The sequence below is a fragment of the Pongo abelii genome, chromosome 2 (assembly GCF_028885655.2).
Source record: "Pongo abelii isolate AG06213 chromosome 2, NHGRI_mPonAbe1-v2.0_pri, whole genome shotgun sequence".
Lineage (NCBI taxonomy): Eukaryota > Metazoa > Chordata > Mammalia > Primates > Hominidae > Pongo > Pongo abelii.
In genome coordinates this window covers 114,204,140-114,231,854 of record NC_085928.1, presented here as the reverse complement: position 1 = coordinate 114,231,854, position 27,715 = coordinate 114,204,140, and the positions used below count along the sequence as shown (strand labels likewise).

Sequence of the window (27,715 nt, the reverse complement as noted above, 5' to 3'; positions counted from 1 at the left end):
GAATTGAACTCACCTCTGAACCAAGCAGACCTAACAGACATCTACAGAACTCTCCACCCCAAATCAACAGAATATACATTCTTCTCAGTACCACATCGCACTTATTCCAAAATTGACCACATAGTTGGAAGTAAAGGACTCCTCAGCAAATGTAAAAGAACAGAAATTATAACAAACTGTCTCTCAGACCACAGTGCAATCAAACTAGAACTCAGGAGTAAGAAACTCACTCAAAACCACTCAACTACATGGAAACTGAACAACCTGCTCCTGAATGACTACTGGGTACATAACGATATGAAGGCAGAAATAAAGATGTTTTTTAAAACCAATGAGAACAAAGACACAACACACCAGAACACAACACACCGGAATCTCTGGGACACATTTAAAGTAGTGTGTAGAGGGAAATTTATAGCACTAAATGCCCACAAGAGAAATCAGGAAAGATCCAAAATTGACATCCTAACATCACAATTAAAAGAACTAGAGAAGCAAAAGCAAACACATTCAAAAGCTAGCAGAAGGCAAGAAATAACTAAGATTAGAGCAGAACTGAAGGACATAGAGACACAAAAAACTCTTCAAAAAATCAATGAATCCAGGAGCTGGTACTTTGAAAAGATCAACAAAATTGATAGACTGCTAGCAAGACTAATAAAGAAGAAAAGAGAGAAGAATCAAATAGACGCAATAAAAAATGATAAAGGGGATATCACCACCGATCCCACAGAAATACAAACTACCAACAGAGAATACTATAAACACCTCTACGCAAATAAACTAGAAAATCTAGAAGAAATGGATAAATTCCTCAACACATACACCCTCCCAAGACTAAACCAGGAAGAAGTTGAATCCCTGAATAGACCAATAACAGGCTCTGATATTGAGGCAATAATTAATAGCCTACCAACCAAAAAAAGTCCAGGACCAGACGGATTCACAGCCGAATTTTACCAGAGGTATAAGGAGGAGCTGGTACCATTCCTTCTGAAACTATTCCAATCAATAGAAAAAGAGGGAATCCTCCCTAACTCATTTGATGAGGCCAGCATCATCCTGATACCAAAGCCGGGCAGAGACACAACAAAAAAAGAGAATTTTAGACCAACATCCCTGATGAACATCCATGCAAAAATCCTCAATAAAATACTGGCAAACCAAATCCAGCAGCACATCCAAAAGCTTATCCACCATGATCAAGTGGGCTTCATCCCTGGGATGCAAGGCTGGTTCAACATACGAAAATCAATAAACATAATCCAGCATATAAACAGAACCAAAGACAAAAACCACATGATTATCTCAATAGATGCAGAAAAGGTCTTTGACAAAATTCAACAGCCTTCATGCTAAAAACTCTCAATAAATTAGGTATTGATGGGACGTATCTAAAAGCAACAAGAGTTATTTATGACAAACCCACAGCCAATATCATACTGAATGGGCAAAAACCGGAAGCATTCCCTTTGAAAACTGGCACAAGACAGGGATGTCCTCTCTCAACACTCCTACTCAACACAGTGTTGGAAGTTCTGGCCAGGGCAATCAGGCAGGAGAAAGAAATAAAGGGTATTCAATTAGGAAAAGAGGAAGTCAAATTGTCCCTGTTTGCAGATGACATGATTGTATATTTAGAAAACCCCATCATCTCAGCTCAAAATCTCCTTAAGCTGATAAGCAACTTCAGCAAAGTCTCAGGATACAAAATCAATGCACAAAAATCACAAGCATTCTTATACACCAATAACAGACAAACAGAGAGCCAAATCATGAGTGAACTCCCATTCACAATTGCTTCAAAGAGAATAAAATACCTAGGAATCCAACTTACAAGGGATGTGAAGGACCTCTTCAAGGAGAACTACAAACCACTGCTCAATGAAATAAAAGAGGACACAAACAAATGGAAGAACATTCCAAGCTCATGGGTAGGAAGAATCAATATCGTGAAAATGGCCATACTGCCCAAGGTAATTTATAGATTCAATGCCATCCCCATCAAGCTACCAATGACTTTCTTTGCAGAATTGGAAAAAACTACTTTAAAGTTCATATGGAACCAAAAAAGAACCCGCACTGCCAAGTCAATCCTAAGCCAAAAGAACAAAGCTGGAGGCATCACGCTACCTGACTTTAAAGTACACTACAAGGCTACAGTAACCAAAACAGCATGGTACTGGTACCAAAACAGAGATATAGACCAATGGAACAGAACAGAGCCCTCAGAAATAATGCCACACATCTACAACCATCTGATCTTTGACAAACCTGACAAAAATAAGAAACGGGGAAAGGATTCCCTATTTAACAAATGTTGCTGGGAAAACTGGCTAGCCATATGTAGAAAGCTGAAACTGGATCCCTTCCTTACACCTTATACAAAAATCAATTCAAGATGGATTAAAGACTTAAATGTTAGACCTAAAACCATAAAAACCCTAGAAGAAAACCTAGGCATTACCATTCAGGACATAGGCATGGGCAAGGACTTCATGTCTAAAACACCAAAAGCAATGGCAACAAAAGCCAAAATTGACAAATGGGATCTAATTAAACTAAAGAGCTTCTGCATAGGAAAAGAAACTACCATCAGAGTGAACAGGCAACCTACAGAATGGGAGAAAATTTTTGCAATCTACTTATCTGACAAAGGGCTAATATCCAGAATCTACAAAGAACTCAAACAAATTTACAAGAAAAAAACAAACAACCCCATCAAAAAGTGGGCAAAGGATATGAACAGACACTTCTCAAAAGAAGACATTTATGCAGCCAAAAGACACATGAAAAAATGCTCATCATCACTGGCCATCAGAGAAATGCAAATCAAAACCACAATGAGATACCATCTCACACCAGTTAGAATGGCGATCATTAAAAAGTCAGGAAACAACAGGTGCTGGAGAGGATGTGGAGAAATAGGAACACTTTTACACTGTTGGTGGGACTGTAAACTAGTTCAACCATTGTGGAAGACAGTGTGGTGATTCCTCAAGGATCTAGAACGAGAAATACCATTTGACCCAGCCATCCCATTACTGGGTATATACTCAAAAGATTATAAATCATGCTGCTATAAAGACACATGCACACGTAGGTTTACTGTGGCACTATTCACAATAGCAAAGACTTGGAACCAACCCAAATGTCCATCAATGATAGACTGGATTAAGAAAATGTGGCACATATACACCATGGAATACTATGCAGCCATAAAAAAGGATGAGTTCATGTCCTTTGTGGGGACATGGATGAAACTGGAAACCATCATTCTCAGCAAGCTATCACAAGGACAAAAAAACCAAACACCGCATGTTCTCACTCATAGGTGGGAATTGAACAATGAGAACACTTGGACACAGGAAGGGGAACATCACACACTGGGGCCTGTCGTGAGCTGAGGGGCGGGGGGAGGGATAGCATTAGGAGATATACCTAATGTAAATGACGAGTTAATGGGTATAGCACACCAACATGGCACATGTATACATATGTAACAAACCTGCATGTTGTGCACATGTACCATAGAACTTAAAGTATAATAATAAAAAAAAGATACCTAAAATTATCATCCTGAGTAACTAAAAGAGGTCATGGACTGGTTGTGCTATTTCTGCCACTATTTGTATCTTAGCATCCCAGCTATATAACATAGTGAGTGAGTTTATGGTTAACGATGTGTAATTTTATAACATCCTAGCTCAAGCATAAAGACAAATCTCATTCCATATGTTTTTTTCTGCTAATGGGTCAGTGATATCCCCATAGTTAATTATAGCAATTATATAGAAAATAATGTGTTTACTTTGAAAAGTCAGATTTGGTTTTTGTAATTGGGTAGCTTTGATAAATACACAACTGTTTCTAACAGGGTGAAGGTCTTCACTCTTTGTTACCTATGAGAAAAAGCCACATTAAATCCCTTTCTGCAGTTACCATAAAAAATTCTGTTGAAGATATTGTCGTAATATTGCTTGGGGTCCTTTATTTATTTTGGAGTTATACTCCAAAAAGCAATGTCATTGCCCTCCAAACTCATTATTATTACAGATAGCTCCACAAATTCTCTTGTTTCTATTAAGAAGTGTTATTATTTTAAAAGCCTAAAATTCACAATTAGGCAAGAAAAAGAAATAAGAGGCATCCAAATAGGAAAAAATGAATTATCAAGTCAAATTATCTCTCTTCACTGACAATATGATTCTATACCTAGAAAACCCTAAAGACTCCACCAAAAGGTTCCTAGACCTGATAAACTACTTCAGCAAAATTTCAGGATACAAAATCAATGTACAAAAATCAGTAGCGTGTCTGTACATCAATAATGTTCAAGCTGAGAGCCAAATCAAGAACACAATCCCATTTATGACAGCCACACCAAAAACCAAAAAACAAAACAACAACAACAAAAACCTAACTAAGGAGGTAAAGATCTCTACAAGGAGAACTACAAAACACTGCTGAAAGAAATCAGAGACGACACAAACAAATGGAAAAATATTCCATGCTCATGGATTGGAAGAATCCATATTGTTAAAATGTCCATGCTGCCCAAAGCAATCTATAGATTTAATGCTATTCCTATCAAATTGCCAATGTCATTTTTTTCAAATAATTAGAAAAAAACTATGCTAAAATTCATACAGAACCAAAAAGAACCCAAAATAGTCTGTCTTCTCACCCTGTCTCCATGAAGTACTAATTTCTTTTTTTATTATTATTATTAATATTATTATTATTATACTTTAGGCTCTATGGTACATGTGCGCAACGTGCAGGTAAGTTACATATGTATACATGTGCCATGCTGGTGCGCTGCACCCACCAACTCGTCATCTAGCATTAGGTATATCTCCCAATGCTATCCCTCCCCCCTCCCCCCACCCCACAACAGTCCCTGAAGTGTGATGTTCCCCTTCCTGTGTCCATGTGTTCTCATTGTTCAATTCCCACCTATGAGTGAGAATATGCGGTGTTTGGTTTTTTGTTCTTGCGATAGTTTACTGAGAATGATGATTTCCAATTTCATCCATGTCCCTACAAAGGACATGAACTCATCATTTTTTATGGCTGCATAGTATTCCATGGTGTATATGTGCAACCTACAAAATGGGAGAAAATTTTTGCAACCTACTCATCTGACAAAGGGCTAATATCCAGAATCTACAATGAACTCCAACAAATTTACAAGAAAAAAACAAACAACCCCATCAAAAAGTGGGCGAAGGACATGAACAGACACTTCTCAAAAGAAGACATTTATGCAGCCAAAAAACACATGAAAAAATGCTCATCATCACTGGCCATCAGAGAAGTACTAATTTCTAAAGTCTGATTGGCTTTATTTACATAATTGTCCTCCTTTGCTTCTCTTACTCAAAGATGTTTTTGATGCAGAATAGCTTTCTTTCCATGTTTTTTAACTCAAGGGGAAGTTCTAATGCATTTCCTTCTTGCTGGTGGCTTATTGCCTGCAGTGTAACACAAACAAAAATGATCTGAAATTCTCCTTGGTCTCATGAGTATTTGGAACTAGCTTCCTCCTCTACTTTGGCTCTGTCCCCCTCATCCTGACATCATGATGTCACTGAGCACAACTATGAGGTTGTCAGGCCACTGTGTTCAGCTGTCCTCTGCTGGTGACTGCCCCTTCTAAACCCAATCTCTAGGATGCACACTTCCTTCCCTTGGCTTCCAAGAAACCACCATCTCTGGGCTTTCTTCCTGTCTCAGTGATCACACTGGCAGTGGTTGGGCAGAGGAGCCAGTAAAGGACTTGGAAATCATGTGACCAATGATATGAAAGGACACCAAAAGAGGGTCCTGTCACAGAAGCCAAGAGAAAAGAGTTCACTTTGTCAAACACTGTGGAAAGGGTCCAGTAAAATAATGACAGTGAAATGGCACTGGATTGACAATATGAAGATTGAGCCAACTTGGCCAAGAATGAGCTCTGTATAGCAGTGGAGATAAAAGCCTGTTTGGTGGTGTGGAGGAAAGGTGGGTCACAAGCACTGTCTAGAGACAGTGACTATAGACAATTCTTTGGAAGAAGAACAGAGAAATGGGTCCTGGAAAGGAAAGGATATAAGGTTAAGGGAAGTTGTTGCTTTTGTTAAGTTGCAAGATTCCAGAAAATATCTGCATCCTGATGGAACTAATACTATATAGAGAGTATTATAAAGGTAGGAAGGAGAGGGGATACTCACAGGAGTAACATCCTTGAGAGGGCAAAAGAGGAAAATAGGGACACTCTGTCCATTGCAACAAGTAACAAGGCAGAGACTGGGGGTACAAATGCGGGGAGATTTGGTGGCTGGATGATGTTTGTTCCTATCTGATTGTTTCTATTTTCTCAACAAAGTATGGGCAAGGTCATCAGCTGAGAGTAAACACAGGGGAGAAAGTCAGGTTTTGAAGTGAGAGAGGTATGAAATCATCCTTGTGGAGAGTAAGAAAAAGGACATCCTAGGAAGTGCAGTAGGAAGTGCAGTAAGAAGTACAGCACTGACTTCCCATATGAGATTTGTGGTCCTGAATTTAAAATGAGGCTAGATAATAATAGAAATATTGCGTGTAAAGCACTTAACCCTGATCTGGTACATAGTGCATACTCATTAAATGCAAGCTATTACTGTTCTGCCACATGAATATTTATTGTTTGTTTGCTTAGATGAGATCCAATCCTTTCAAAAAAAAAGAGCCTAAATCTTGGGTGAGGTTGTTTCACCAGCATTGTAAATCCATTATGTACAGAAATTGTTTCCAATAAAATAAGATTAAACTTAAAAGTCTTGAAAATGTAGATCCAATGGCCTAAGAAACTGACAAAACATGAAGTACATATCAATTAAATAAAATTCTATGAGGACATAGCACCACAGGTTTACATCTCAACATAGCTGTTATCAGAACTTTCCATAGCCTTGTAATATAAGGGCATGGTTGGTTTGGAATTACATACCATGATGGGAAGACTATGATATGGGTATACTGTATATAAAAAAAGATGGCTCAGTTAAAAGAGCAATGGAATCAATAAAGTAGCTCTTATATTAAAGTGAGCTAAGAAAAGAATTCAGATGAACTATTATTACATTCTGAATATCAGCATAAATTTTAAACTTGGAAAGGTCACTGCTCTACCCCCAAAATGCGAAGCAAAAGCTTCTGTGACATCCCATTTCCAGAAATTGTATGAGATAATATAAAATGCAGCCTTAATTTCCACACTGTGATCCTTGGCCCTTCCCTCACTGGGGAAAAAACAAAACAGGGGGTGGGGTGTCCTTGGAGAAGAGAACCAGGTAGTCAATTAAAATCAAATGCTTTTGTGCATTTATTGAGATGACCACAGAGCTTGTGTCATTTAATTTGTCAGTGTATTGGGGGAGGGATGGATCAGTCTCTTTGCAATATAATGGTGCTTCATGTCTGTAATTATTACAGAAAAGTCTCAACTAAATGAGAAAAATCTCAACAAAATAGTTAGCTGGCTATTGACTATGATGTCTGCTTTTCTTTCCCACACTGACTGTCAAGGAGTCTCACCTCCACATGAGAGATGCAAGGACTCCATTCCCCTTCTGAGAATCTCAAGGCCTCCCCAACCTTATTGACTCAATGGCAACTCTTGAAAATGACCATGGTTGTATTAGTGTTTTAAAGTCTGTCATTTTAAGCTGGGCACTGTGGCTCACACATGTAACCCCAACACTTTGGGAGGCCAAGGCAGGAGGATCACTTGAAGCCAGGAGTCTGTGACCAGCCTGGGCAACATGTAGAGATCCTGTCTCTACAAAAAAATTAAAAATTAGCCAAGCATGGCAGCACACTCCTGTAGTCCCCAGATACTTGGAAGGCTGAGGCAAGAGGATTGCTTGAGCCCAGGATCCTGAGGCTGCAGTGAGCTATGATTACACTACTGCACTCCAGCCTGGGTGACAGAGCAAAACCCTGTCTCTAAAAAAAAAAAAAATTAAATTAAAAAAGAAACCTGTCATTTTGATGTGCAAGGAAGGGGAACACTTCTCTCCTTTGTTCCTCCAAAATAGCAGAATCCTTATATTTAAATTTTTTTTTTTTTTTTTTTTTTGAGACGGAGTCTCCCTCTTTCACCCAGGCCAGACTGCAGTGGCGCTATCTCGGCTCACTGCAAGCTCCGCCTCCCGGGTTCACGCCGTTCTCCTGCCTCAGCCTCCTGAGTAGCTGGGATTACAGGCACCCGCCACCGCGCCCGGCTAATTTTTTGTAATTTTTTTTCCGATTCATATAAACGGAATCATACAATATGTAGAGATGGGGTTTCACCATGTTAGCCAAGATGGTCTCGATCTCCTGACCTCGTAATCCGCCCGCCTTCTGAATCTTTTACTTACAATTATACTAATATGGTTACTTATGATCAGTTATCCGAGCATTTCTAGGCTAATAAGATTTTAACACATGGCTGATTTATCAATATAAGGTATCAAATAAAAGTAAAAATAAAATTTAATATGTTGATAGTGAATAACTGAAACTGGGTATTAGCTTTTTTGTTTCCTTTTTCTAACAGTTTTATTAAGCTATAATTCACATACTATATAATTTACCCATTTTAAGTGTAGAATTCAATCACTTTTAGTATATTCAGAGAGCTATATAACCATCACAACCAATTTGAGAACATTCTTATCACCCCCAAAATAATACATACCATTAGCAGTCATTCCCCATTTCCCTGAAATGCATCCCCAGCCCTAAACAACCACTAATCTATCTTCTGTCTCTATATATTGGACTATCCTGGACGATTCATATAAATGGAATCATACAATATGTAATCTTTTGTGACTGGATTCTTTCACACTTAGTATAGTGTTTTTCAAAGGTCATTCATGTTGTAGCATGCATCAGTTCTTCATCCCTTTTTATGGATGAATAATTTCATTGTATGTACATAGTACATTTACTTTATCCAAACTAACGGACATTTGGGTCATTTCCATTTTTTGGCTATTATAAATAATGCTATTATAAACATTCTTATACAAGTTTTTGTTAGCACCAAGGTTTTCATTTCCATCGGGTGATAGGTCATATGATAAATCTGTTTAATCTTTTGGGGGTCTGAAAGATGGTCTTCTAAAGTGGCTACAGCATTTTACATTCCCACCAGCAGCATATGAATGTTTCACTTTTTCCACATCCTCATCAACACTTGTTATTTTTTCTGTCCGACTGTAGCCACCCTACCAGGTGTGAAGTGGCATATCGTTGTGATTTTCAGTTGTATTTCCCTGAGAGCTAATGATGAGCATCTTTTCATGTGCTTGTTGGTTATTGTATATCTTCTTCAGAGTAATGCCAATTCAAATCTTTTGCCTATTTTTTAATTGGGCTATTTGTTACTACTGAGTTGTAAGAGTTCTTTACGTACACTAGGTACAACTCTGTTATCAGATGTGTGATTTGCAGATATTTCTTCATGTTCTGTGGGTTCTTTTAACTTTCTTGTGATATCCTCCGAAGCATAAAATTTTTAATTTTAATATACAATTATCTACTTTTTTCTTTTATTGATTGTACTTTGGTGAAATATGTAAGGAACCACTGCCCATTCTAAGGTCATGAAGATTTATGCCTATGTTTTTCTTTTTTTTTTTTTTTTTTTGTGAGACACAGTCTCACTCTATTGCCCAGGCTGGAGTGCAATGGCATGATCTCGGCTCACTGCAACCTCCGCCTCCCTGTTTCAAGCCATTCTGCCTCAGCTTCCCAAGTAGCTGGGACTACAGGCATGTGCCACCATGCCCAGCTAATGTTTGTATTTTTAGTAGAGACGGGATTTCATCGTGTTGGCCAGGCTTGTCCTGACCTCAAGTGATCCACCCACCTTGGCCTCCTAAAGTGCTGGGATTACAGGCATGAGCCACCTATGCCTATGTTTTTTCTAAGAGTTTTATAGTTTTAGCTCTTACATTTAGGTCTATGATTCATTTGAATTATTTTTTGCATATGGTGTGAGACAGTGGTTCAACTTCATTCTTTTGCATGTTAATTTCCAACTGGGCACCACTGGTTGAAAAGACTGTTCTTTCCCCTACTGAATCCTCTTGTCATTCTTGTCAAAAGTAATATAAGGGTTTACTTCTGGACCCTCCATTCTATTCCATTGATCTAGATGTCTATCCTTATTTCAGTACCACATTCTTGACTAACGTAGTTTTGTAGTAAGTTTTGAAATCAGGAAGCGTGAATACAACAACTTTGCTCTTCTTTTGGCTATTCTGGGTCTCTTACATTTCCATATAAATTTTAGAATCAGCTTGTCAGTTCTGCAACGAAGCTAACTGGGATTTTGATAGGGATTGTGATGAACCTGTAGTTCAATTTTGGCAACATTGCCATCTTAACAATAGTAAGTCTTCTGATCCCTGAACATGAGATGCATTTCCATTTACTTATTTGATCCATTTATTTGATTACTTTCAAGAACGTTTTATAGTTTTATGAGTTTTACAATTATTCTGCTAAATTTATTCCTAAGTATTTGTTAATCTGATGCTATTGTAAATTTTTTTTTGTCATATTTGCTTTTAGCACTATTAAATACATTAGAAAGCTTTCCATCTTTTTCTGTGCTTTAGAACATTTATTTGATGTACAATCCTTAGTGTTCAGTAAATGTGACCGTAAACCTATTTGGGCCAGGTGCCTTTTTTAGGAAAGAATATTTTTCTACCTTCTACCTTGTAAATTAATTACAGGAGTTTATAGAAAATCATCCTTTGCATTTAGATTTTTAAATTTATTCCTATAAAGAATTATAATTTTTAAAAAGTAATTTGTATCTATAAGTATGTCCCTTTCTTATTATCAAGGTTATATTTACAAGCCTTCTCTTTTTTCCTGATCACAATTGCCAAAAGTTTGTCTATTTCAACAGTATTTTAAAAGAACAAAATTTGCTTTTTTAACTTATCAACAAATTATATTGATCATTACTCTTTTTTTCATAACTTTAATGTTTGCTTTTCTCTATTATTTTTTCCACATTCTTTTGGTTTACCTTGTTCTTTTTCTAGTTTTTGAATTGAAAATATAATCCATTTATTTTTCGTGTTTTCTCATAAGTACCTGTAATCCTACAAATTTTCCCCTAACGCTGCTTTGGCTGCATCCCCTAAGTTTTGATATGCACTCCTTTCATTTTAAAACTAAATTCTTAATATGGCTTATTATTTCAATTTTGACTTGCCATTTAATCTAATAATTACTGAGAAGTTGATATACTCACATTTCTTTATCATATTTGCTTTTAGCATTATTTAATAAGCTGAAAAGCTTTCCATCTTTTACGATGCTTTGAAACATTTTACATAATGAAGAATCCTTCATGTTTGAAAAACTTGACTATAAAACAATTTGGCCAGGTTCCTTTCTTCAGATGGAATATTTTTTAAAATTTTAAATTTTCCAAGTAAATATTTTCCTGTAGTTACTCTTTTTTTTTTTGACAGTCTTGCTCTGTCACCCAGGCTGGAGTGTAGTAGTGTGATCTCAGCTCACTGCAACTTCCACCTCCCAGGTTCAAGCAATTCTTCTGCCTCAGCCTCCCGAGTAGCTAGGATCACAGGCATGCACCACCACGCCTGGTTAATTTTTGTATTTTTAGCAGAGATGGGGTTTCACCATGTTGCCAAGCTGGTCTTGAACTCCTGATCTCAAGTGATCCCACCACCTCAGCCTCTCAAAGTGCTAGGATTATAGGTGTGAGCCACCACCCCCAGCTTCTCTGTAGCTACCTTTTAAAATTAATAAATAATTTATTAAATTCTGGTGAGAGACTATGTTCTATATGATTTCTATATTTTAAATTTTGTGGAAGATTCTCTTTATAAGATAATTTTGTCATGGTTGTTTGAAAACAACTGGTATGTTTTGCATTGGGTACAAAGTTTTATATATGCCTATTAGAACAAACATGTTCATTGTATTATTTTTTAAATCTGTATGTTAATTTTTGATTACTGTATCTGTCCATTTCTGAAACAGGCGTTATTATACCCCATGGTAATTACAAATTCCTTTATTTCTCCCCATTTTATGTGTAACAACTCTGCTGAGTTGCTAGGAATAAAAAAGGTTATAACTCATATTTTTGGGGTAGCATGACTTTGATCTATATGAATTATTCTTTTTTGTTCTATTTAATGTGATTTTCCTTGAATTCATTTTTTCTGATAATAATATTGTTACACCCTCCTTTACAATAGTAGTTGCTTGGCACAAATTTTTCAATCCCCCTTTCAATCATGCTGTTATTTGACTTTAGCATGTCTTATAAACAGCAGTAAGGTGAAGTTCTGAGACAGTTTTAACCTAAACCAAAGGTTGCCTTTTAATACAAAATATGTAACACATGTACATTTTTTATGGTTACTGACAATTGTAAACTTTTAACTTCTTTATTATAATTTAATATTTTTAATTTACTATGGTTTATGGTTGCTCTTTTTTCCTCTTCATGCCTTTTGTGGGTTAGAAAATACATATTTCTATTCTTCTAGAAATTACCAGTAAAGTATTTCACCCTTATATGAAAGTTGTCAGAATCAAAATGGAGTCACTCATATTAAAAACCTTGACAAATAGAGCCAGGGGAAGCCATGAAGCAGGGGCAGCGGGGGTCTCCTATGCAAATGCCTGATAATAAGAACTATCATAAAAGACTGCAAAAACCACACCCTTACACAACAGCCATCACAACCTTACACACACACACACACAAATGCTTTTGAAAGGGCATCTGCCCAGCAACTGCCTCTCCAACCTCTGACTGGTGCCACCCTTGTAACTAATTTTTGTAGCCAAAGATCTCAAAACAATTTAACTCAAAATGATTATGTAATCCTTCTCATTTTTCCATTAAAAACCTTTGTCTTCCTTTACCTCCCTGAATGTGCACATACTTTACTATGGTATGTGAATTCCCTTGCAATGCTCCTTCCCAGATAAATATAATTTTACTTTAGAGAGCCTCTCTCTGGCTGTTATTTCAGTTGGCACTCATTACAAAACAATATGATTTAGATACAACCACAATTTTTACTGATTTCTTTATATACCTATATTTCCTTTATCCCATGTCTTCATTTTCCTTGGATTTATATTTTATTTTCCTGGAGTTGTCTGTGGAAGTAAACTTTCTGAGTTGTTGCATATTCTGAAAATGCCTTTATTTTGCCTTTCTTCTTATATATTAGTTTGCCTGGATATAGAATTTTAGATTCACAATCATCTTCCCTCAGAATTTTGAAGCTATTACACTATGATCTTCAATAATCCAGTGGTGTCAGTATTTAGGAATGCGGTTTTCTCCACTGATTGATCTTCACCTGTGTTCTTCTTCAAGAGGACAGAAATGTCTGATTTACTGATGGCAGTTGTCCAGCAGTGAATTTATTTCTTCCAAAAATATATCTTTTCTGACATTATTAGAGATAGCTTTATGGTGAAGATGTTTAGCTTGCCCTCTTAGGCCAATCACCATCTCTTCTCTTTGAAGATACTATCAGCCTTCATTGTCACCAAACTTTTAATGATCTACCATGATTATACTTTTGGCCTATGCAAACATTCATAATAGTTTTGTTGTAATAGAATTCTACTCTGTTTAATGTTATAAATACAAGGATTAAATCCTTCTTACAATACTAAGTATTTCATTTATATCACACAATCCTAATATAAAGCATAAATACAACAATCAAGTCTCATGAGAATATGTTGAGATTTTTACTGACATTTTCTAATTAACCTGGATATCACAGTGTCCAATAGGTCTGGATACATAAGTAGTATATTTATTGTAGTTTTTCAGAATAAAAAATTAGACCTTTGCTTTAAACTCTGAGGTACTTCACCTGAAAAGTCTTCTGGAGATTGGAGAAAATCTTAAGGACTATATTATTTTTAAATGCAATCAATATACTTTTAAAAATGAAATTATTCCTATACATCTTGACTTGTCAGACATCCAGTGTATCTACTATTTGCTCCAGCTCTGTGAATCATTCAGGTATATTTATTCAATGTCTGCTATCTAGAGAGTTTCAGTTGTAGTCATTATGACATTTAGCATCAGAAGCCCTAGATTCATGTCTCAGTCCAACTACTTGCTACTACCCTTATGAGCCTCAATAAGATTCTTAATCCCTCTCAGCCTCAGCTTCCTTTTCTGTAAAATTAAAATCATAACATGTGCATTGTTTACATTAACTATATAAGATAATATATCTACATATAAGCACTATGAAGACTTTTAGCCAAAATGATTGTATGTTTGGATAACACCATCAGAGGTCTTAAGTGTCAGAAGCTGAAATTTATGTATAGTTTTGGGGAAAATGATTACTTCTGTTTGGGGGCCATTATGTTGCCAGGTCAACCATCACGTTTCAACGTATATATAATTGGAACCCAATTTGTTTCTGAAACTAGAATCTGGAAAGGCTGTTACTTATCATTTGAGAAAAGACAACTCATGTTCAGGACAATAAAGCTCAATTAGCCTTTCTACATCACATACCACTCCAGTTAACCTGAAAATCTGGAATACCAGTCATCACAAATAAAGGAAAAGATAGGAGAGACTCCAAGGAAGTATGTCCCCACAGCTTATCAAATGTTATAAATAAAATAAAACCTAAAGTAGCAAAAACACCTATTTTTTAACAGTATTTTGCTATTTCAAAAAAAGGCTTTCATGTACATTATTTCATTTGATCTTCCTGGGAGGCAGGTTTAGCAAATGTTATTTTTTTCACAAATTACAGATGAAACTGAGTTTCAGAGAAGTGATGTTACATTCCTGAAGTCATATACCTGGTAGGCAGAGCTGGCCCTGGGCCTTTGATTACTAATATTAATCTGCTCTCAGAGAAGCTGTCATAAAGCACCTCCACTAACCAACTGTCTAAACTAATCAACATCCTCCATTCCTCCTGTAGAACATCACCTGCCCCACGTGCTGCTGCCTCATTTGGCCCTTATATCACCATGAAATACACACTTACCAGGAGTCCATTGTGTCTGCTTCCAAAGATTTTTTTTTTTTTTTTTTTTGAGACAGAACGTTGGTCTTGTCACCCAGGCTGGAGTGCAATGGCACAATCTCAGCTCACTGCAATCTCCGCCTCCTGGGTTCAAGCGATTCTCCTGCCTCAACCTCCTGAGTAGCTGGGATTACAGGTGCCTGCCACCATGCCTAGCTAATTTTTGTATTTTTAGTAGAAACAGGGTTTCACCGTGTTGGTCAGGCTGGTCTCGAACTCCTGACCTCAAGTGATCCACCTGCCTCGGCCTCCCAAAGTGCTGGGATTACACGCGTGAGCCACTGCGCCCGGCCCCAAAGATGTTAATGCTAATTTTACATCCGATTGTAACTGCATATTAAAAGATAATGAAACTGATTAAATGAGTGAAAAAAAAGATGGTTGTCACTTCTAGGACACATAAATTGACTACTTTGGAAAAACTAAAAGCAAATTGCTAAAGAGGACTGTGGTCAAAAAAGATATTAGATAAATATAAATATTGGTGAAAAATAATCATAAAAATCTAAGTGGATTTTGCAATGATTGCTTTAAAATATTAAGTTCTCATTTTATTTTAAATAAAAACAAGACACTGTATCAAACATATTATAGCTAGAATTCATGAAAAAGAAACACTAGAACTCTAATTACTAAGTAATCAAAAGAAAACTCAGCCCAACATCAAAAGATGAACAGGTTACACATTTTAATAAAATATAAAACATAAGATATCATTTTATGAATCTCTGCATTAACTGACTGTTCAATTAATTGTTAATAGTTACCCTACTAATAATTCAATAATATCAGATAAAAGGGTGTCTATTATAATACAGTTTCCAGATTTCTCCCCACAAACGATAAGATCCCAAGAATCTTGTTGGTGGGAAGAGAGCCCTACTCAAAATTTGCTTTGCTATAACTTAAAGTAAAATATAATATAAAATGTTGTCACTATTTATTATTGTTGCCATTATTTGGTATTGGAAACTCTAGCATACAAAGGCCTCTATTCTGATATGGGCAGGAGGTTGAGGGAGGCAGTCAAATTTCTCTGCAAGTTAAAGTACCAGCAAATCTTAAGCTTTGCCTGGGTGGTTTTGTTGTACAATAAACAAGAAGAAGAGGAGGGGCCAGCAACAAGCCAGCAGGAGGGGGCTCAAGAGAAAGAAGGCTGTTTCCTTGTGATGGAAATAGCCAGGGGCAATGCTGCCTAACACTGAACTTTAAGATGATCCCCATTTTGTGCAGTGCGGTGGCCTCTTAGGTTATCTCTAATTTTTTAAAAAGTACTACACAAAATAACCCTGTGTTAGTAATGTTTTGGGAAATAAGAAAGGAGGAGGGATGATTCATCTTTGGGGCTAAGAAATCAACCAGAATAATAATTTAAAGTAGTGTTACATTAGGTAGTCAGGCAGACATGAGCAGGGTAGGAGAGACGCCCCCCTACGAACATTAGGCAACCATCAGGTGATAGTCAGGTGGTTGTTAACCGTCTCTCCAAAATACTAATGGGTCGCAGCCGGCACCAGAGAAAGGCAGTCTCCCAATAGATGGAAAAAACTGCAACTGGTCATCAGCAGCTTTCCCATAAGATCTCAGGAATTGGGTGAGTGGTCTCAAGCACGTGCGTTAAGAGCCAAAATGGCAGAGTTTAACTGGTATATGACCTCCCTCTAGGAACACTCAACTGGTAAGGGAAGAATGCCTCACCTGAGTATGCATACAACTCCAGTAAACACACTGTGCCTGTGGTCCCTCCCATGTGCTAGCAGGCCACTGTGCATGCCGACAGCCCACTCCAAAGGAAGATCAGGTGAGAAGGGACAGAAGATGCTAGAACATACAAAACTGTAAGTCAGAGGTCAAACTGGGCACTTGACTCTCTCACATCACCTGCTTGGCCCTCTTCCAAGTGTACTTTACTTCCTCTCATTCCTACTTAAAACTTTTTAATAAACTTTCATTCCTGCTTAAAACTTGCCTCAGTCTCTCACTCTGCCTTATGACCCACCTCAGTTGAATTCTCTCTTCTTAGAAGGCAAGAACTGAAGTTGCTGCAGACCTGTATAAATTAGGCACCGCTAACAGTAGTGACACATGATTCGTTCGGTAACCTCTGTGGCCAGTGGTGCCTCTGCCTGAGTTTCGCTTGTGACTGCTGGGCTGGCTCCACCCACTCAGCCTGGCAGGCTGTACTTAGCTTGCACTACAGGCCCAGATCCCACGCCCACTGCAGACAAGCCAGGCACAGAGTGGCAAGGGGTGTGTGAGTGAGCAAGTGTAGGGTCCAGCCATGATGCACAGCCAGGCGTGCCAGCTGCTACAGTGGAGCGGGCAGCTCCAGGCACCAGCACAGGCATGAGTTCTGTGAGGGGCTGTAGCTGGACCAGGCATCAGCATCTGGACAGGGGGAATGCAGTGGTGCCTGAAAACTCAGAGGCACGAGCAACCACATAGCCCCAAGGGGGTGTTACAGCATGTCACAGCTCTGACTCAGGGAGTCCCGAGGTCTGGGTCCCCAGAAGGGTCACAGCTCTTGTCTTGTGGTCCGGCAGATGGGTACATGTCACTGCTGGCAGCTTGGCGGGCCAGCCAGGAACATGTTTCAGCTCATTTGTGTTATAGCTTGTTCGGTCCCACTGCCCCACTCTGGCCCATGATGGCTCCTGGGCTGGCCTGGCCCCACCACCACTTCCCATCACATGGGACAGCCACCCAGCACTGGCATAGGGTGGGAGGGATTCAGTGTTACAGCAACTTTTGCATCCGGGCAGGCTCTGGGTTCACGTCCTGTGTCCAAGAGGAATGAGGTTATGCGGACAACCAGAGCATGAGCAAGGTGGAGAAGAGTTTTATTGAGTGACAAAACAGCTGCTGACACCAGAGGGGACCTTAAGTGCGTAGCCCCTACCCAAAGGCAGGTAGTTCCAACATGTTGCTGAGTCTGGGGTTTTTATGGGCTGAGAATAGGGGAGTGTGTGCTGATTGGTCCATGGAATGGCCTGGAAAAAGCACCATTCAATTAGCTAAATAGTATCAAGAAAGTTCTCACTTTGGGTCGTGGACCCAACCTGGAACTGGCAGCCCAGTTTTCAGGCTCTAAGCTGTCTTTGCCTTAAATGTCAGGTTTCACCAAGGACCTGCCCCTGTCTGCCTAGGAATTTGGCTGTCTCCTGCTGCTATCAGTAGGAGATAACCAGGAGAATGCAACCCTCTTGGGAATCTTTGATAATCTTAGATAGGGAACAGGACATTCCAGAGTTACATGGAATGAGACTTGAATCCATTTGTTTTCTTTTCTTTTTTGTTTGAGACAGGGTCTTGCTGTGTTGCCAGGCTGGAGTGCAGTAGCATAATCACATCTCCTCTCCAGCTCAAACAATCCTCCTGCCTCAGCCTCCTGAGTAGCTGACTATAGGCATGCGATCCACCACACCTGGCTAATGTTTTTACTTATTGTGGAATCACAAGTCTCACTTTGTTGCCCAGGCTGGTCTCAAACTCCTGGCTCAAGCGATCCTCCTGCCTTGGCCTCCCAAAGTGCTGGGATTACAGGAAAGAGCCACCGTGCCTGGTGGAATCCGCTTATCTACAGAAGGAGAAAACGGAAAGAAAATCCCAGAAGACATAGTACTTGGGTATGTCCAAATTACATGTTTATGAAAATTATGGAGAACAGACTCTCCCTGTGTTTATTAAAAGGCAAATTAGGACAAAGCCTGCAAAAACATTCATATTGTGCCTCCCTTAGAATTGAAGCAAAGTTTCCAAATTTAATTGTGCAAAGCCTTGACTGTGCTGAAGTGTTTATCTGTAAAAATATGGTAATAAAAAAGAGCTTATATGTCTGTGAACATATGAATTTAAAGAGACTATTCCCTCCAGTTAGTTATTATTTTCATTCCAGAGCTTTTAAAATGGAGTATCATAATTAGTATAATTGTGATAAGTTAATACTGAAATTCCACTGAGGAAAAAAATGCAAAATGCTTACGTATTTCGGTTTCTTTGATCATGGGCTTTGAGTTTTTTCATAATTTCATTTAAATGTGATATGATTCATTTAATTTAACTTAATTTATTTATTTATTCTCTGCTTCATTCCAGAATAGATATAAGTCTACCTACAAAAACAAGGAGAAGGGAAAACTAGACACTTACAAAGAGATTTGTAAAGTTAAAAAGAAAACAGTTTCTCAGGAGTAATACAATTGTTCTTACATCGCAAAGCAGTTAGGCATTTCTCTGAGTATCCTTATAAATAGACACCATGATATTAAAAAACACATCCTTGACAACATTCCTAAAAGACAGACAACAATGAGTGTCATTTGTGCTGTTTCCCTCCCTGTCTCTCAGCCCAGGCTGTTGACAGCACAGACTGATGACATCACATTGTCATAATGATTGCATGACAATTCAGCAAGACCAGTTCTCAGGGTGACAAGCAGTAGCAGAGGCTAATTGAAATGCAAAACACATTCTCAGTTTCTCTGTGGATCTGATTTGATCCAGGGGTGAACTATAAACTGCCTGGAGCAATATCCCCTGTATACTGTTTCAATCAAACTACGGATAAATATTGGGCGGCAGTAACGTACTGCTGGGATAATGACACTATAAACCAAGAATAAAATGTGAATGCCCCACAACTGTTTGAATAGACTTCCTCCTCTAGGCCAGGGCCCTCTAAATTTAATCTGAAAAACTGGTTCAGGCCATGATTCAGGGGGTGGGGAGGGGATCAGACATGCTTCATTATGTCCTCCTCCCTTTTGAATTCAGGGAAAGCCAACCAGCATTTAACATTAACAGGACCTTAAGTCTGATAAACAGTTACAATTTATTCTCTCTGAAGCCTGTAACCTGGAAGCTTCATCTGCATGATAAAACTTTAGTCTCCACAACTTCTTATCTTAACCCAGATATTCCTTTCTATTGACAATAACTTTTTCAACCAATTGCCAACCCAAAAAATGTTTAATCTACCTATAACTTAAAAGCCCCACCCCATTCCACACCCCACCTCCACTTTGAGTTGCCCTGCCTTTCTGGATCCTCCTCTGATCAATACTTCCCTTTCAACATCTAGTTTTATTATCCAACTATAGATTCTCTTCCAAAGTCAGTCTTACATTCTAAAATCCATTTATTTATTTTCTTCCCCTCTTAACTCTCAAGAAACTCTGAGCTAAACAAAAGGCATTAAAGCATCTATAATTCCTTCTCTAAGTCTACAGCAATCCAACATATATCTTAAATGTATTTCATTGATGTCTCATATGTCCCTAAGATGTATAAAACCAGGCTGCACCCCTGACCACTTTGGGCACATGTTCTCAGGATCTCCTGAAAGCTGAGTCATGGGCCATGGCCACTCATATTTGGCTCAGTTTAAATCTCTTCAAATATTTTATAGAGTTTGACTCTTTTTGTCAACAACACCATAGGCTCCAATGCCTAACTTTGCAAATGGGTAGTGACTAAATCCAGGAAGGTCCCTGCTGTGAATTATTCGCCTCTTACTTGCTGGTTCATGTAGGGGTCTAGAAGGCCCAAAGGGAGGAGCCTGGTGTTGGGGAGGTTGAGCAATAGCTATTTCCCAACCAGTATGAAATTATTATTATTTTATTATTTTTTTTGAGACAGAGTCTTGCTCTGTTGCCCAGGCTGCAGTGCAGTGGCGCGATCTCAGCTCACTGCAAGCTCCGCCTCCCAGGTTCACGCCATTCTCCTGCCCCGGCCTCCCAATTAGCTGGGACTACAGGCACCCACCACCACGCCCGGCTAATTTTTTGTATTTTTAGTAGAGACAGGGTTTCACCGTGTTAGCCAGGATGGTCTCAATCTCCTGACCTTGTGATCTGCCCGCCTTGGCCTCCCAAAGTGCTGGGATTACAGGCATGAACCACTGCACCCAGCCGAAATTATTTTAATAATAAAACAGCTGGTATGGACAGTCATATATGCCAGCTGATGTCAACTCTCCAACACATAACCAAATTACAAATATATATATATATACACACATATATATATACACATATACATATATGTATATCATTTGATTTGAGGCTTTTTAAACTTGAGCTTCAGGGATTCTACCGCTAGTTTCATGGTAAAAATCCAGGTGCATTTTTTGTAAGACAGACAATAAACTATGCTAAATTTGATCAAGTCTTCCCTGTAATATGCCTGTAGGGCACTATCTGTCCCCACTGTTGTTTATTAAAGAGATGCGATAAGCCCAAGATAGTTAATGGACATCTGCCCTGCCATGTGACCTCTGAACGTTGAGGAGACACATATACTGTCAGAGTGTATACAGTGCATCCTCCTATACCCCACCCTGAGCTGGCCCAACTCTCTGGAATCAAGGTTAGGGTAGGGAGTGTGATCCAAGCCATACACAAATCCAACACAGAGCACTAAGAGAGTGCTTATCCAGCTTCTCAGTGCCCTGGGGTTGCATTCAGACAACAGTGCTCTTTAGGCTAGGGTTAGGTTCAACTTCACTTAACTGAAAATTCAAAAGAGAAGAGGTTTAAACACATGGGGTTTCTTCTCTCATATATAGCAAGTCCATAAACAGGCAGTCCAGAGCCCCAGACTCCATCTATTATTCTGCCCCACCAGCTGCAGCACATCCATATAGCAAGGTTACTTCATGGTCCAAGGCAGCTGTCAGACTTCCAGCACCGTGTCGGCATTCCAGGAAGCAGAAGGAATAAGAAAGAACACCAGGCTGGGTGCGGTGGCTCACGCCTGTAATCCCAGCACTTTGGGAGGCCGAGGTGGGCAGATCACGAGGTCAGGAGATTGAGACCATCCTGGCTAACATGGTGAAACCCTGTCTCTACCAAAAATACAAAAAAATTAGCTGGCGTGGTGGCGGACGCCTGTAGTCCCAGCTAATTGGAAGGCTGAGGCAGGAGAATGGTGTGAACCCGGGAGGCAGAGCTTGCAGTGAGCCAAGATCGTGCCACTGCACTCCAGCCTGGGCAACAAAGGAAGACTCCGTCTCAAAAAACAAAAAAGAAAGAAGACCGAAACAGGCGCTTATCCCAACTGAGTCAGCTTCCTTTAAACAATTTCTACGGTTTGAATATTTTTTGTCCCCTCCAAAACTCATGTTGAAACTTAATCCCCAATGTTGGCAGTACTGAGAGGTGGGGCTTTAAGAGGTGACGGGGTCATGGGAGGTCTGCCCTCATGAATGGATTAATCTATTAGTGGATTTAAGAATTAATGGGATAATGGATTAATGGATTATCATGGGAATGGGACTGGTGACTTTATAAGAAGAGGAAGAAAAACCTGGGCTAGCATGCTCAGTTCTGTCACCATGTGATGCCATGTGCCACCTCAGGACCCTTCAGAGAGTCCCTACTAGCAAGAAGACCCTCGCCAGATGTGGCCCCTTGACCTTGGACCTCTCAGCCTCTATAACTGTAAGAAATAAATTCCTTCTCTTTGTAAATCACCCAGTTTCCAGTATACAGAAAATGAAGTCACACAGCAATCTTTTTGGATAACCCATTCAACACTTCTGCCTGTATCCCATTGGCTACACCTCGCAAGGAAAGCTGTGAAACATAGTATAGTCTTTTAGCTGGGCACATTGCAGCCCAGAATAAAATCAGGATTCTGTTTTACTAAGAAAAAGGAGAGAATGGATATTAGCTGGCAACCCACAATGTCCACCACAAACCAATTCCAGTGAATCAAATAGCAAAACAACAAAGAATGGCAACTACATGATTTATTATTTATGCTGAAGTAACCCAAGTCAGAAGATCAACCAAAAGTTCTGCAGCACTAAATCTTTCTTGAGAAAAAAGGTATAATTTAACTTTTTAAAATAAAATGCAAATTATGTCCTTGCTGACTTCACCCTTTGACTTGGCACAAACTCTTCCCAAAATGTCCCCTAAGGTGGAACAATCTAGATCACATTTGGCTCCATCTTTACTATTTTCTTAATTTATTGATAGTTTCTCTCATCATAATTCCATTACATAAGGAGGGAATCCCACAACCTCAGTAATCAGAAGTGAATTCTCTATAAATCAGCCTTGATGCGAGAGAAAATAAGCTAGAAGGCGGGGCTCAGTGGCTCATACCTGTAATCCCAGCACTTTGGGAGGTTAAAGCAGGAGGATCACTTGAGGCCAGAGTTCGAGACCAGCTTGGGTAACATAGTGAGATCCCATCTCTAAAGAAAAAGGTAACCAGGCATGGTGGCACACACCTGTAGTTCTAGCTGCTCAGGAAGCTGAGGTGGAAAGATCACTTGAACCCAGGAGTTCAAGGTTACAGTGAGCTATTGCAACACTGCACTCCAGCCTGGGTGGCAGAGTGAGACCCTATCTCTAAATATGTATATGTATATACACACATATATATGCAAGCTAGAAATTCCGATTTTTCTTAAAACAGAAATCTGGATTTTTATATGAAAAAATGACAGCTAATTTACTTTTAAAAAAAACAACATGTGAGCCTCTATTTGACCAAGACCTAAACTCTGCTTGGTTAAGTGTCCACTATACTCTTGACGTTCCTCACTTTTGTTGTCATAGGGATGCAGTTCTTTCCACAGAAAATCTTGCCTGCCTTTTTCTCCCTGTTCTTTCTCCCCCTTTTTTCTGCCTTTTCTTTCCATTTCTCTTCTTTCATCTATCTTTACCAAGATAATTTTCCTTCTAATGACCTTGTTACCCATTCCTTCTTCTACACACTTCTTTCCTGAAATGCTCCTCTGATCAATACTTCCCTTTCAACATCCAGTTTTATTATCCAACTATAGATGCTCTTCCAAAGTCAATCTTACATTCTAAAAGCCATTTATTTCTTTTCTTCCCCCTTTAACTCTCAAGAAACTCTGAGCTAAACAAAATGCATAAAAGCATCTGTAATGCCTTCTCTAAGTCTACAGCAAGAGGCTACAAACCAAATGCCATCAGCAGTTAGTCAGGCAATATTCTTGACAATCGACAGTGACAACTGCAATGACAATTGATACTTAGCTTCCTTGTAGAATAACCAATAGGACATAGTAGTTATTGTGACAAATTCAAGAACCCATCCCTTATCTAAGGTAAAGCAATTGCTACCAGCTCTTCTTAATTTTTTAAATATAAGCTGGAAAGTCAGGTTTTTTCTTAAAAGAAGAAATAAATCTGAATTTTCATATGAAATATACAACTAATTTACCTTCTAAATATAATGAGTAGACCTGTATTTTCAACCTTTAATCTGTAGCACATATTGAATTATTCTCTAATCGATTCAAACATACATACCTCATCACAAAACCTGGAAGAATGCTAAGCACATTGCAGGCCCTCAATAAAAGTTGACTGATGTTGTAACTGAGTCAATGGACTTATTCATACTCTTCACTTAGGGAGGAATTTCTGGACTGTTTCAGTGCTTGGGTAAGGTTAAGAAATATTACTTTGACTATGATGAAAATAAAGGAGATACAATCACTTTTTTCTTTCTAACCAGTGGTTTTATACTTCATTTGTTATCACCTAAACCCTATGATTATGATAAATTAGCTTTAGTATACTGCACATAAGCTTTAGTGACTTCTTTATTCATGAGTGACTATAGGCCTTTAATCAGTAACCACCGAAACTGCATTTTATTGGTCCCTGTCTTACATGTCACCAATTGGCCAGACTTATTCATTCTTTCCCTGCGAAAACACCACTAAATGTAATAACTCGAATGGTATGCTTAACCTCCGTGACGGAATTATAACATGAGAAAAAAAAAAAAAAAAAACCATGAAATTTGGAGGCAGACAAACCTGAGTTCAAATCCTAGCTATGACACTTGCTGTAAATTCTTAAGCAAGTAATAAACTTCTTGGGGGTCTCATTTTTCTCATCTGTAAAATGGGACAATAAACTCCACTTACAAAGTTGTTATGAAGAGTAAATAAATAATATAAAATGCTTGGCAGTTTTCCTGGCCCACAGTGGAGAATACAAAATATTAGTAGCAACTCCCTTTGCTTACTTACTGAGGATCTCAGTTCAGAATGTTTTCTCTTTTTAGCTATAAAGTGGGTCAACTCATATTTACCTAGTATTCGTAGTATTTTAACTTCCTGTATAGTACTTGGAAACACTAAGAAAATTTGCCAGGTTTCAATTATGAAAGTGAGTAGATGGGCAAACTAATATAACAAAAACACAATTACACAATTTACAGGTTGGTTCATTTCCTAGCCATAAAAAAATCCAAAGATTCCTTGCTATAAAACAACACTAATACACATTTCTAACAGTGTTCTAAAGTGAAGGTTTTTAGTACAATAACAAATTTACACCACCTGTAGATAAAAAATTTGTGCATATGTGTGTGTGCTCATGGACACACACACACACACACCACTGGTGGATAAAGGGTCATCACTCTAAAAAAGTTAATTTTTTCCCTAAGTATCAGATATATTCATAATTCAAGGTTTAATTTCATGATAGATGCCAAAGAGAAATTTATTCTTATATTTAAAATACATGTATTGAAACTTTGCTTTCAACTTAGATGAAGTAACAGGGACTGAATTTACTCTTCCACCTAAAACAACCAAATCACAGGACAAAATATAAGAAGCAACAGTTTTTCAAGACACTCCACATCAAACAAAGGACAGTGATTCCTGAGGGATGGGAAACAAATAAGGTGAGCCCTGCAATTGGCCCATCTTTCTGCCTTGAAAGAGTGTCCCAGGCCAGAGCACAGAAAAGGTGTCTTAGTCTGTTTTGTGTTACTATAACAGAATATAGTAATTTTCTGGGTAATTTATTTTATAAAGGAATTCATTTCTCACAGTTCTGGATGCTGGAAGTCCACGGTGAACAGCTTGCACATGGTGAAGACTTTTGGCTGCATCATCCCACAATAGAAGGCAGAAGGGCAGGACAGAATGCATACGGACTTTTTAATGATAAATTCTGTCTTTAAATCGTCTCTTTCCTGTCTTATTTTACTGTAACAAGTTAAAAGTAGCCATGCACAGCATGGAGGACTTGCTGTTTAGATATTTCTTTCACCAGATATCCTAGTTCCTCACTCTTAACTTTCACCTTTCATAAAGCCTTTGGGCACGGACACTGTTCAGCCCAGTTATTTGCTACTTTATAACAAGGGTGGCCTTTGCTCTAGTTTCCAACACCCTGTTCTTCAGTTCCATCTGAAACCTCATCAGAATGGCCTTTACTGTCCATATTTCTTTCATTATTGTGGTCACAACCACCTAAGTAATGTCTAAGAAAGTTCCAGACTTTCTCTCGTCTTCTGCTTTTGAGCCCTCACCAGGATTGCCCTTGATGCACCATTCACAGCAATCCAAGCTTTTTCTACCTTGCTACACCAAATTCTTCCAGCCTCTATCCATTATCCAGTTCCTAAGCCACTTCCACATTTGTGGGTATTTGTTATAGCAACAGCCCTACTTCTCAGTACCAATTCTGTGTCTTAGTCCACATTATGTTGCTATAACTGAATACCACAGATTAAGCAATTTATAAAGAAAATAAATTCATTTCTCACAGTTCCGGAAACTGGGAAGTCCAAGGTCAAGAAGGGTGCATCTGGTGAGGGCCTTCTTGCTGAGTCATTCCATGGCAGAAGGCAGAAGGGCAAGAGAGCACACAGGGGAAGGGAGCAAAACTCATCCTTTTATCAGGAACTTGCTCCTGCAATAACTAACCCACTCCCATAACAACAACATTAATTCTTTCATGAGGGCAGAGCTAATGCCCTAATCATGACCTAATCATCCTCATGACCTAATTATCCCTTGAAAGTCCCAGCTCTCAATATTGTTACATTGGAGATTAAGCTTCAAACACACAAACTTTAGGGAACACATTCTACTCACAGCAGAGAGGGAACACAGGCAGACCCCCAGCAGACTCCATAAGTTGAAAAAGTGGAGTGCAAAAATATTAGAGCAGCTAGAGTTTGCAAACAGAATATTAGAGAGGAGAGGGCTTCACAGAGAGGGAATGCTGGAAAGTTCTTTAGTCCTCCCCACGTATTCAGCAGAATACTAATGTAAGGAATGAATGTAAGGAAACTGTGAAGCCTAGGAAATAACCACCTAAAAGACAAAGGGGAATCAGTATGCAATATGCACACAGTCTGGGAATAGTACCTCTGTATATCTCACATTGGTCCTGCTTCTCTAGTCGAACACATACATACTTATATAAACAGACTTGTTACAGGGAATTGGCTTATGCAGTTATTAGGGCTGGTTAAGCAGCTTCTGTAAGGCTGTGTCTCTGCATCTGATATAGAGTCCATAGGGAAGGGAGTCAGTAAGGGAATGTCAGGAAAAGACTATCACAAGCAAGCTGAAACCCTGTAATCATGAGCTAGAACTCCATGAGGATAGACTGAAATCCACGTCTTTTCTTGTTGCCTCTGACCTTGATGGAATGGTAATTTTTTTTCTTTCTTTTTTTTTTTTTTTTTTTTGAGACAGGCTCTGGTTCTGTCAACCAGGCTAGAGCACGGTGGCACTCATCTCGGCTCAGTGAAACCTCCACCTCCCAGACTCAAGACATCCTCCCACCTCAGCCTCCTGAGTAGCT

General features: G+C 38.8%; 1 long non-coding RNA gene across 2 annotated transcripts in view; it reads right to left on the bottom strand.

The window, feature by feature from the left end:
• LOC112132632 (uncharacterized) overlaps nucleotides 1-27,715 on the bottom strand; it is a 109,854-nt gene that overhangs the window by 74,045 nt on the left and 8,094 nt on the right. The gene's annotated exons all lie outside the window — the stretch shown is intronic.